The following is a 10,490-nucleotide window of genomic DNA, read 5'->3' on the forward strand; positions in this document are numbered from 1 at the left end:
AAGAAGTCGTCTTTTTGATATTTATACGGATTAAACCAATGAATTGAAGCGAATCGAATCGTCTAATGTATCCATATTTTATACTACATTTAGACCATGATTATATTTATATTATGGTTACGTGGGAATTAAAAAAGTAACCTTCCGTTTTCAGATTTCTCAACAACAACTCCCCCCACCGTGGATCTATTACAAATTCGGGAATCATACCGGTTATTTTTATATTTCAATTATTAGTGTATACACAAAGATATCGCACAAAATTGATGGTTATTTTATTTTTATCATAGAATGGTTATTTGATTCTTTTTCCTTTTTAGATCATAATTCAATCAAAACTAACTCCTCGAGTTATACTAATCTGTAGGAAAAATTACTCGATCCTTCCACTTAGATGAAATATAGTAATAGTTCTGTTCATTTGTATACTACTACATTGTACATTGTTTGGCTTAAATCCAATCGGATTCAATGTAGACATCTTCTTCAAGGTCTCCATGAAGAAAAGTTGTCTTGACATCTAGTTGCTCAACCTCTAGGTTCATACTTGCGGTTAGACCCAATGCCACCTTGATAGAAGTCATCTTAACTACATGAGAGAAAATTTCATCAAAGTTAATGCCTTTCCTTTGACCGAAACCCTTCACAACAAGGGGAGCTTTGTGCCTTGGGTGTGGATTATTCTCCTCATGCTTGACTTTGTAGATCCACTTATTCTTGAGAATTTTTCTTCATTTCGGTTTCTCAGCTAACTCATAAGTGTGATTCTTATGCAAAAAATCTATCTCATCATGTATGGCCTTCAACCACTTCTCTTTGTCTGTACTTTCAAGAGCCTCTTGATAGTACATAGATTCTCCACCATTAGATAGTAAAACATACGTATGAGGTGGATACCTGGTTGAAGTTTGTCTCTCTCTGTTGGACCTCCTTACCCCATCTTCTTGTGGCTCAAGAGGATGCACTTCTGCTTGCTCAGGTGGTGGTTCATGTACTTCATCTGTATCTTCTATATCAATAGGTTCTATCCCATCATGAGCAATATGATCATCATCATGAGCTTCAAACCTATGGTTCTCTACATTCTTAATGCCTTCTGGACGTTCCATAGTAGGAACTTCTGGTTCTGTACGATAACAGAGCTTCAAGCTATCCACAAGTGTGCTTCCTAGTCAAGAGAGGTCATAAGTTCATCATAAGTCCTCGGGACATATGGAAAATTCATCATGATCTCCAGATTCTTCCCCAAAAATCTTGAATGCTTTTGGCTCTTACCCCTCCGGGTATCAAGATAAATCTTGGCCGGGTGCTCAAGCGGGAAACCGGGGACGATCGGTTTGTGTTCTATCCCACAAACTACATGGCGTAAAACAATGGCAATTGTGCGGTACATGTAAAAAGCAACAGATATATTTTTGGGTGGAATCATCCTCATCATCGTTGTTCACGCTTTCGAAAACAAAATGCATTGGATATGGAAATCTCTTATGGGGACGAAGAGAATGGATAAATGTCACTCCATCTTGGAGAGAGACTAATTTGGGGAGCGGACTACATTCTCTATCTCGAGGAGATAGTATATGGTGGGAATCTAGACCTCTTTCATGATGGAGAACCACTATACTACATATTTTCGTTTTGTCAACTAGATAAACATAATCTAGTAATGACCTTGTATTCCTTTTTCTTTTTCTGTCTTGTCACTTTAGATTCCATGTAACTCTTATTCTTTTATTAATCAATTACCTTTAGCCAAAAAAAAAACTTCTGGTTCTGAATCAACAAGATCATTAGTGAAAGCTTCTAGCTTCTAGTTTCTCACCATCCTTAAAGCCTGCTATGGTTTGGTCTTCCAAGAACACAACATCTCGACTTCGGATTACCTTCTTGTTAATCGGATCATAGAGTTTGTAGCCAAACATCTCATCCCCATAACCCAGAAAAATGCATTGCTTAGCTTTGTCATCAAGCTTGGATCTCTCATCCTTGGGAATATGAACAAATGCCCTGCACCCAAATACCCTCAAGTATCCATAATCAACATCTCTGCCTGACCATACTCTCTCTAGATAATCACTATTCAGAGGCTTTGAAGGTGATAGGTTGATCACATGCACGGCTGTGCGTATTACTTCTACCCAATAACTTCTCGGTAATTTAGAGTGAGACAACATGCATTTCATCCTCTCTACAATGGTATGATTCATCCTCTTGGCTATACCATTTTGTTGCGGTGTCTTGGGAACGGTCTGCTCATGACGAATCCCATGACTCTTGCAATACTCTTCAAACGGCCCTATGTACTTACCCCTATTATCTGAGCGAATACACTTCAAAGGCTTTCCTGTCTCTCTTTCCACCATGTTATGTAAAATCTTGAACATGCCAAGTACTTCATTCTTGGTCTTCAGACTATATGCACATATCTTTCTTGACGCATCATCAATGAAAGTCAAGAAGTACAAAGCTCCCCCGTGGGACTTTACTTTCATATGACCACATAAGTCAGTATGAACTAGCTCAAGGACATTCTCCTTTCTATGAGACAGGAATCTTTGGAAAGATACCTTGCGTTGCTTTCCTACTAAACAGTGAGTACATCTATTTAAATGCGTACTTTTGATATCTAGCAAGGCCTTTTGCTTGACAAGAACTTCCATGCATGTATTTTTCTCCTAAATGACATAATCTCTTATGCCATAGCTTGGAGGAAGCTTCTTCTTCTGCCGCATTTACTTCTGCTTTATACAAACTAGCCTGTGTCTTGTAAAAGAGCAAGTTTTCTTCCCTTTGGCTGCTACAATGGAACCTCTGCTCAGTTTCCATACCCCATTACCAAACGAGTTTAGAAAGCCATCATCATCTAACTTCCCAGCGGAAATTAGGCTTAGCCGAATGTCAGAGACATGTCTTACATCTTTGAGTGTCAAGGTGTAATCAACATTGGTTTCTACATGAACATCACCAATACCTACAATCTTCGAGACTCCACTGTTACCCATCTTTACCTCACCAAATTCACCGCAGCTGTAGGTAGTGAAGAATTCCCTGTGCAGTGTGATGTGATAGGATGCTCCTGTATCTATCACCCACTCTGTATCCTGGCATGAGATACTAAGACAGCACACACCACATTCTGACACAATTCCCACTAGACTATCGTCGACTAGTGCGGTAGTATCTCTGCCTGTGTTTCCGTTCCTCTTTACCATGTCTTCATGTACATAATTATTCTTCTCATCCCTCTTCAGTGTTCTGCACTAATACCTGAAGTGACCTTTGATGGCATAATAATAACATTGTCTCTCTGCCTTAGGAGTTTTAGCTTTACCCCTAGATTTGCTTATGTCATCACCTCTAGAATGATATGGTTTTATGCTTTTACCTCTCCCCCGCTTCTCTGTGACAAGTATCTCTGAGCAAGAGGAGCCGCTTTGAACCCCTTCTTGTCTCCTCATTCAACAATGCCCCGGTAGCCATCTCCATGGAATAACTCCATCCGTAGCGGCTCCATTAAGAGAAACTGCTAAAGTCTCCCAACTGTCGGGTAGAGAGTTTAATAGTAACAAAGCCTCAACTTCGTCACCCATATCAATCTTCATCAAGTGCAACTGATTGATGGTATTTTGTACTTAATTAAGATGCTCAGACATTGAAGAACCTTCTTTGTACTTCGTGTTGGCAAACTTCTTAATGAGCAACACTTTGTTTTCGGTTGACTTCCTCTTATAGAGGTCTTTGAGTTTCTTCCACAAGCCAAAAGCTGTAGTCTCTTGGGATATATGGTGGAAGACACTGTCGTCAATCCATTGTCGAATGTACCTAATAACTTTTCTGTCAAGCTTGCTCCACTCAGCCACAGCAATCGTTTTCGGTTTTTCTCCTCCATTTTCAATGGGTTGTGCCAAGTCCTTGCAATAGAGCAAGTCTTCCATCTTGGCCTTCCAAATAGTGTAGTTCGCTCTATTCAAACTAGTCATGCGAGTGTTTACTGAATGGTCCATCTCTACAAGTTATTTAAACTCAAATCTTCTCTGAGGAATTTTGTCAAACACTTTCTGAGCAAAATTCGGATAACAACCTAGGTTAATCCAACCTGGCTCTGATACCACTTGTTGGGGAATAACGATTCCAATCGATCTCCACTACACAGATAACTTGTAATATGAACACACTACTACTCCAGACAAATTCTAAATATCCACTACAACCAACCTAGCAAGCCCAACTCTCTAAACAACTATTAACAACAAATAATAATGCAAAGAAAATATAAAGCATACCACAACACAAAGATGTACCGTGGTTCAGCCAATGATGCCTACTTCCATAAGAGCTAATCCTTTTATAATGTGGGAAGGAAGATTACAATCACTCCTCTCAAGTCTCTCCACCTTACTAGATCACTCCTCTCTCTTTACAGACTTTTCTCTCTGTAAATGTTTTCTCTCAATCTTGATTGCTCTCAAAATTGGGTTTCAATTTTGTGACTTTTTGTATTAGGTTTTCCAAAACCTTGTTTTTGGTTTTTATGTCCCAAATACCTGATTCGCGGTTACTGTAGATAGAAACTGCGAAAAATAGACATGGGCATGGGTGCGCTCTTGGCAAGGCCAATTTCTAGCGCGTGCGCCCTCAAGTGCCTGTTCCGTTTTCTAGTAACAAGGGAGCGGGTGCCTTGGGCTAGACCAGTCTGAGTGTGCGCGCGCTCAGACCTCTTCATGCGAACAGAACTGATTTCTCTCTTCTTCCTCATTCTCATGTGATGGATAACTCCAACAACAAGTACAAACAAAAGTATGAACAAATAAGTATTAACCAAGTCAAACTCCATAATGCTCAGTTTGATAGAAATTAAGCGCACAAAACAATCAATCACTAAAAACCATAGTACAAAATATCAGGATATGAGTATTTATCGATATTCAATTTCTAGATATGTATCGTGGATATATCCAAAATATCAACAAATATCATAAATATTATGGATATTTCTTGATATATCATGATACATTATTTATATTTATTTGAAATATAATTGTAAATATTAAATAAAATTATTATATACACAAAATATCACCAAATATCTCCCAATATCGCAAAGTATCTCAAAATATCACAAATATCATCGAAATATCACCGATATTTGCAGTCGTATATATCTCTAAACATATCGTGATATTTATATATCTTTTTCTGAAATCTGGATAGATATTCTCAAATATCGCGATATATCGAGATATTTTGTACTATGCTAAAAACAATCAATTTACATTGTAGTAAAATATATAGAGCAACCTCCATGTCTTTTCACTCTTACTGGGCTCGAATATTTCTCCTCCCTAAAGGTGTGCTTCTCAAGGTTTCAAAACTCTATATCAAATTTCTATGGAGTGGGCCACTTATGGAACCTAAAATGCATCAAACTTGTAGAGAAAATTTGTTGTATAGTAAGATGGAAGGTGGGTTGGGTATCATAGACCCTATCATATGGAACACTAGAAGTGCTCTGTGTGGATTGCTTTTCAAAATTGCAAGGAAGGAAAATAATATATGGGCTAGCTGGATGTGGAGGGAGCAAATAAAAGCAAAGTTCATTTGGACTATGAAAATCCCACAAGACTGCTCATGGTCATGGCGATCTATCCTCAAAAGCAGAAAATATGCTCAACTTTATATCAAATATATCATTGCTAAAGGTAATGATACCTTGCTCTGGCATGATATTTGGTGTCTTAAAGAGCCTCTTCTATGTAACAGTGAAGCAAAACATATCCTTCATCTATCTGAAAATGTTATGGTCAGTGAACTCATTGAAGATGGTAAATGGAACTCTCTGGTTCATAACTTGCCTGAAGGACACATCAAAAATAGTATCCTAAAGGTAGACATCTTTTCTGAACTTGCAAAGGATCAAGTGGTGTGGACAAATACCTTTTCAGGTGATTTCTCTATCAAATCTGGCTAAAATTCTTTAAGAAGGAAAAGGAATAAAAGGATCTGGTCTAATCTTGTTTGGGGAAGATTGACAATGCCCAAATACTCATTCAATGCCTGATAACGTTTCTCGGGAAGTTTTCCAACACAAGATAGATTAGTGTATAAGAAAGTTTTGTAGGCTTCTTTATGTTGTTTCTGTGACAACAGCAGTGAAAAATCTAAACACTTATTCTTTAATTGCAACTATACTAAATAGGTCTGGTCAAAAGTAAAAGTTGTTATTGGATTGGGGCAGCAAGTTGAACATTCAAACAAGAAGTGGTGCAATCTCATCAATATGGTTCGAGGCAAAACACCATGGGCAGAAGTAATCAAGCTATATATTTGTGCTACTATTGGGTACTTATGGACTGAACACAATAATAGAAGATTTAATGGAGGGTCCTTAAGTCCAACAGTCATCAGTTCAATGTTGCTCAGAGATATGAAGCAATACTTAGAAGTACAAGTGGAGGAGATACAAGATTATGTCAAACTTAGAGTTTTGGCCCTAACAGGATAGGTCTAAATTTGAAGTATAAGAAGACTACAATCCAGCAGATTAGATGGCTTTTTCCACCTTCTGGTTAATTATGTCAAACTTAATTGTGATGGTTCAATAAATCTAGAGCATGTTGGCTATGGTGGAATGGCTCGAGATGAGCATGGATGTGTCGTGTTTGTTTTCATTGGAGGAGAAAATGTCCAGTCCATTTTGTTTCAAGAATTGAAAGCTATCGAGATTGGGATTAGCTTGTGTATTGCTCAGGATTACACAAAGGTGGTAGTAGCTTCAAATTCTTTGAGAGCAATACAGATTCTAAAGGAAATAGAGCAACCTCCATGGGCATGCTGGAACCTCGTAACTTCAATTAAAATTCTCTTACTAAGGCTTCATGAAGTGAATTTAATTTATGTTTACAGAGAGGAAAATTGAGCAGCAGATCATCTGGCAAAACTTTCATTAGGAGAACCTTTGCAACCTCTAGCATTTACACCCCCTTTATGTAATAGATTAAGTTTTATAGTAGAGGAAGATGTAACTGAAATTTATGAGAGGTTATAATACAGATGAGGAACTTCAAAATCCCAGCATCATTTCTAAAAAAAATATATATATATAGAAACAAATAAATACATACAAAATATATTGGGAGAAAAATTTGGCTTTTAAAAATCCTAAGAAATTGAAATTAAATGGAAAACAAAATACAAGAGATGAAGAAGATCATACCCCGATGCACTTGAAAGGATATGATATAAAATGTAAAAAGAGAGAGAATGAGTGGAGTGCGTGAGAGAGAGAGAGAAAAAAAAAATAGGTGGAGAAACAACATGCAAATTTGAGAGAGAAACTAAGAAGGAGAGATATGTTCAGTTGAGAGTGGAGCAAACAAGAAGAGAAGAAGAAATTCTCTATCAGTTGGAGAAAAAAACGGTAGACAATATAGAGGGCAAATCCGGTAGAGAAGTTTTTGTGGTATTGTTACCAATTCCTTCGGTAAACAATTCGGTTCTATTATTTTTTTCCGCTTAAGATTGAAAAATGGATGGCAGATATTAGTGCACATTGGCCCACTAGATGATATGCGCATTGAAGAAAAACTCAAAAAAAATAAGTAAAATTAACAAATTGGATTTTCAATCGTATTAATAATACAGAGTTTTTCTACGTGAACAAACAGTTTTGAACAAACTCTAGAGAACAAACGGAAGTGGCAAGCATCACGTGCCCCTTCTCAAACCAACACTCCTCTTATTCCAAAACAACCCAGGAAAAAAAAAAAAAAAAACTCTCGTCTTTTTTGTTTGGTGCGTACACTCCAGTTTTCATCTCTCTCACGCTAAAACTTCAATCTCTTCACTAAAAACTCCATCTTAAAAATGACTTTGATTCTTAGATAAAGAACATTCTCTTTTCGTGATTGTCAATCTCTGTCTTAAGCTACACTACTATAGTGATTTCAATATTAAATAAGGGATGGACGTTGAAGCTTCTATTGAATCTCCAAGTATTGATCTGAATAAATACCATGAAGACTATGAGGGAATTGAGATAGAAGGTAGTGAGAAAATTGAAGAAGTTGTAAAGGAAAACTTGAATGAACCTAAGGTGGGAATGAAGTTTGATAGTTTTGATGACATGTTGCAGTACTACCGAAAATACGGTAATGAAAAAGGTTTTCCAGTGAAGATTAGGACTTCAAGAAAAAGGGATGATGGTGATATGAGATGGGTTACTCTTGCGTGCTGTCGAGAGGGCAAATCAAGGAGTACAGGTAAGAATTTGTTCAAAAAACAACCAATCTGTAAGACGAAGTGTAATGCAAAGATTAGTGGTGTTTTATGTGTGGATAGAAAGTGGAAGCTTAACTCTGTTTATCTTAGCCACAACCATGACGTGAGTCCAAGTAAAGCGCGGTATTTTAAGAATAACCAAAAAATACCTCCAGCGGCTAAACGAATGCTTCTATCTACAACATGCTAAATCTAGTATAAAAGCAAATAAGTCTTATAATACTTTTGTGAATGAAGCCGGTGGGAATGAGAATGTGCCATTTTTTATGAAAGATAGTTATAATTTTTTGGATACTGAAAGACACATGAGACTTGGGAATGGAGATGCTTTAGCAGTTCAAAATTACTTCGTTATAATGCATGCTAATAATGCTAATTTCTTCTCTTTGATGGATTTTGATGATGATGGTAGGTTGAGAAATTTATTTTGGGTAGATGCAAGGGTAGGGCGGCATATGAGGAGTTTGGTGATGCTATCACATTTGACACAACATACTTGACGAACAAGTACGCCATGCCTTTTGCTCCCTTTGTTGGGGTGAATCATCATGGTTAGTCAATATTGCTTGGATGTGGGTTGATATCAAATGAGGATACACAAACATTTGCTTGGCTTTTTTCCACTTAGCTTACATGCATGAAAAACCGAGCTCCTAGTGCTATTATAACTGATCAACATGGGGCCATGAAAAATGTTATTGAAATTGTCTTTCCAAATGCAAGACATAGGTGGTGCTTGTGGCACATTATGAAAAAAAATACCTGAGAAGTTGAAGGGGTATACCGAATATGAGTCAATGAAGAGTTCTATAAAATATGTTGTCTATGATTCTTTAACTATGACTGATTTTGAAGCAAGTTGGAAAGGATTAATTAAGGAGTTTAACCTTGAAGAAAATGAATGGTTGAATAGCCTATACAAGGAGCGACATCATTGGGTTCCTACTTTTGTGAAAGATACATTTTGGGCAGGGATGTCAACCACTCAAAGAAGTGAGAGCATGAATGCTTTCTTTGATGGATATGTTAATTCAAAGACCACTTTGAAGCAGTTTGTTGAGTAGTATGAGAATGCTTTGCGAATGAAAGCAGAGAAGGAGAAGAAAGCAAATTCGGATACCTTTAGAGCTTTAATTCCTTGTATAACTAAGTACAAAATTGAGCAACAATTCCATGAATGTTACACCAATGGGAAATTTTTGGAGGTTCAAAATGAGCTGAAAGGTTTTCTTTATTGTGATTTGTCACGCACCGGAGGTAATAGCAACATTGAGAAGTATGAAGTTCAAGAAGTTTTGGTTGGACTAAAACATCAAGACGTCACTTTTATGGTATTGTTTAACCCTGTTGATTGTGATGTTAGGTGTATTTGTCGCTTATTTGAGTTCCGAGGGATATTATGAAGACATTGCCTTACAGTTTTGATTCACAAAAAGTTTGAAAATGTACCTGAAAAGTATATTTTTCGGCGATGGAGAAAAGATGTGAAGAGGTGTCACACGAAGATTAAAATCCTTTATTCCAATTGGGCTATGAATCCTGAGAATGAGCACCGTGATAAGTTATGTAATGCATTTTATGAGGGGGTAGAATTGGTCGTAGAAAGTGAAGAGAAGACTAAAATGGCAATGGGTTGGATTGAACGTTTCATTAATGAGTTTAAGAATGGTGCATGCATCAATGAAACTACTCAACGAACTCCATCAACTGTTGATCAACCAAGTGGAAGTGGTACCATTATTGACCTGCTGGTTGCTTGATGAAAAGGTCGACCAACTATTAAGAGGAAACAAGGAAAGGCAGAGATATTTATTCAAAAGGCCAAACAAAAAAAGAAAAAAGTAAGTTTGTACTATTTGTCTTCTTTAGTAGAACTACTTAATTATTTTCTGATAATGACATTCATTTCATTACACATATATAGGAGAAAGAAGTTGCATCTAACATCCCACATGATACCTAAGGAAAGACGAAGAAACTTGTTCAAAAAAACAAACGGAAAAAGGAAATTGTGAGTTTGTCATATTATTTATTTTCTTAATTATATTACTATTACTTTTCTGGTTCTTTTATTCCTTTCATTAATTGTATAGGAAAAAGAAGGGGCACAAGAACAAAAGGAGAAATTTGTTCCAAAGAACAAACGAAAAAAGAAAAAGGCAAGTTTTTAATTTCTATTTTTTTGTACTACAAATTCGTTTTCAATAATGTTA

The 10,490-nt window shown here is 36.8% G+C and overlaps 1 pseudogene; it reads left to right on the plus strand.

The window, feature by feature from the left end:
* The first annotated feature begins 7,960 nt into the window (after positions 1–7,960).
* On the plus strand, positions 7,961–9,702 carry LOC147499803 (protein FAR1-RELATED SEQUENCE 5-like; annotated as a pseudogene).
* Positions 9,703–10,490: the final 788 nt, after the last annotated feature.

This window comes from Coptis chinensis, chromosome 5, assembly GCF_015680905.1.
Source record: "Coptis chinensis isolate HL-2020 chromosome 5, ASM1568090v1, whole genome shotgun sequence".
In the NCBI taxonomy this organism is placed as follows: Eukaryota; Viridiplantae; Streptophyta; class Magnoliopsida; order Ranunculales; family Ranunculaceae; genus Coptis; species Coptis chinensis.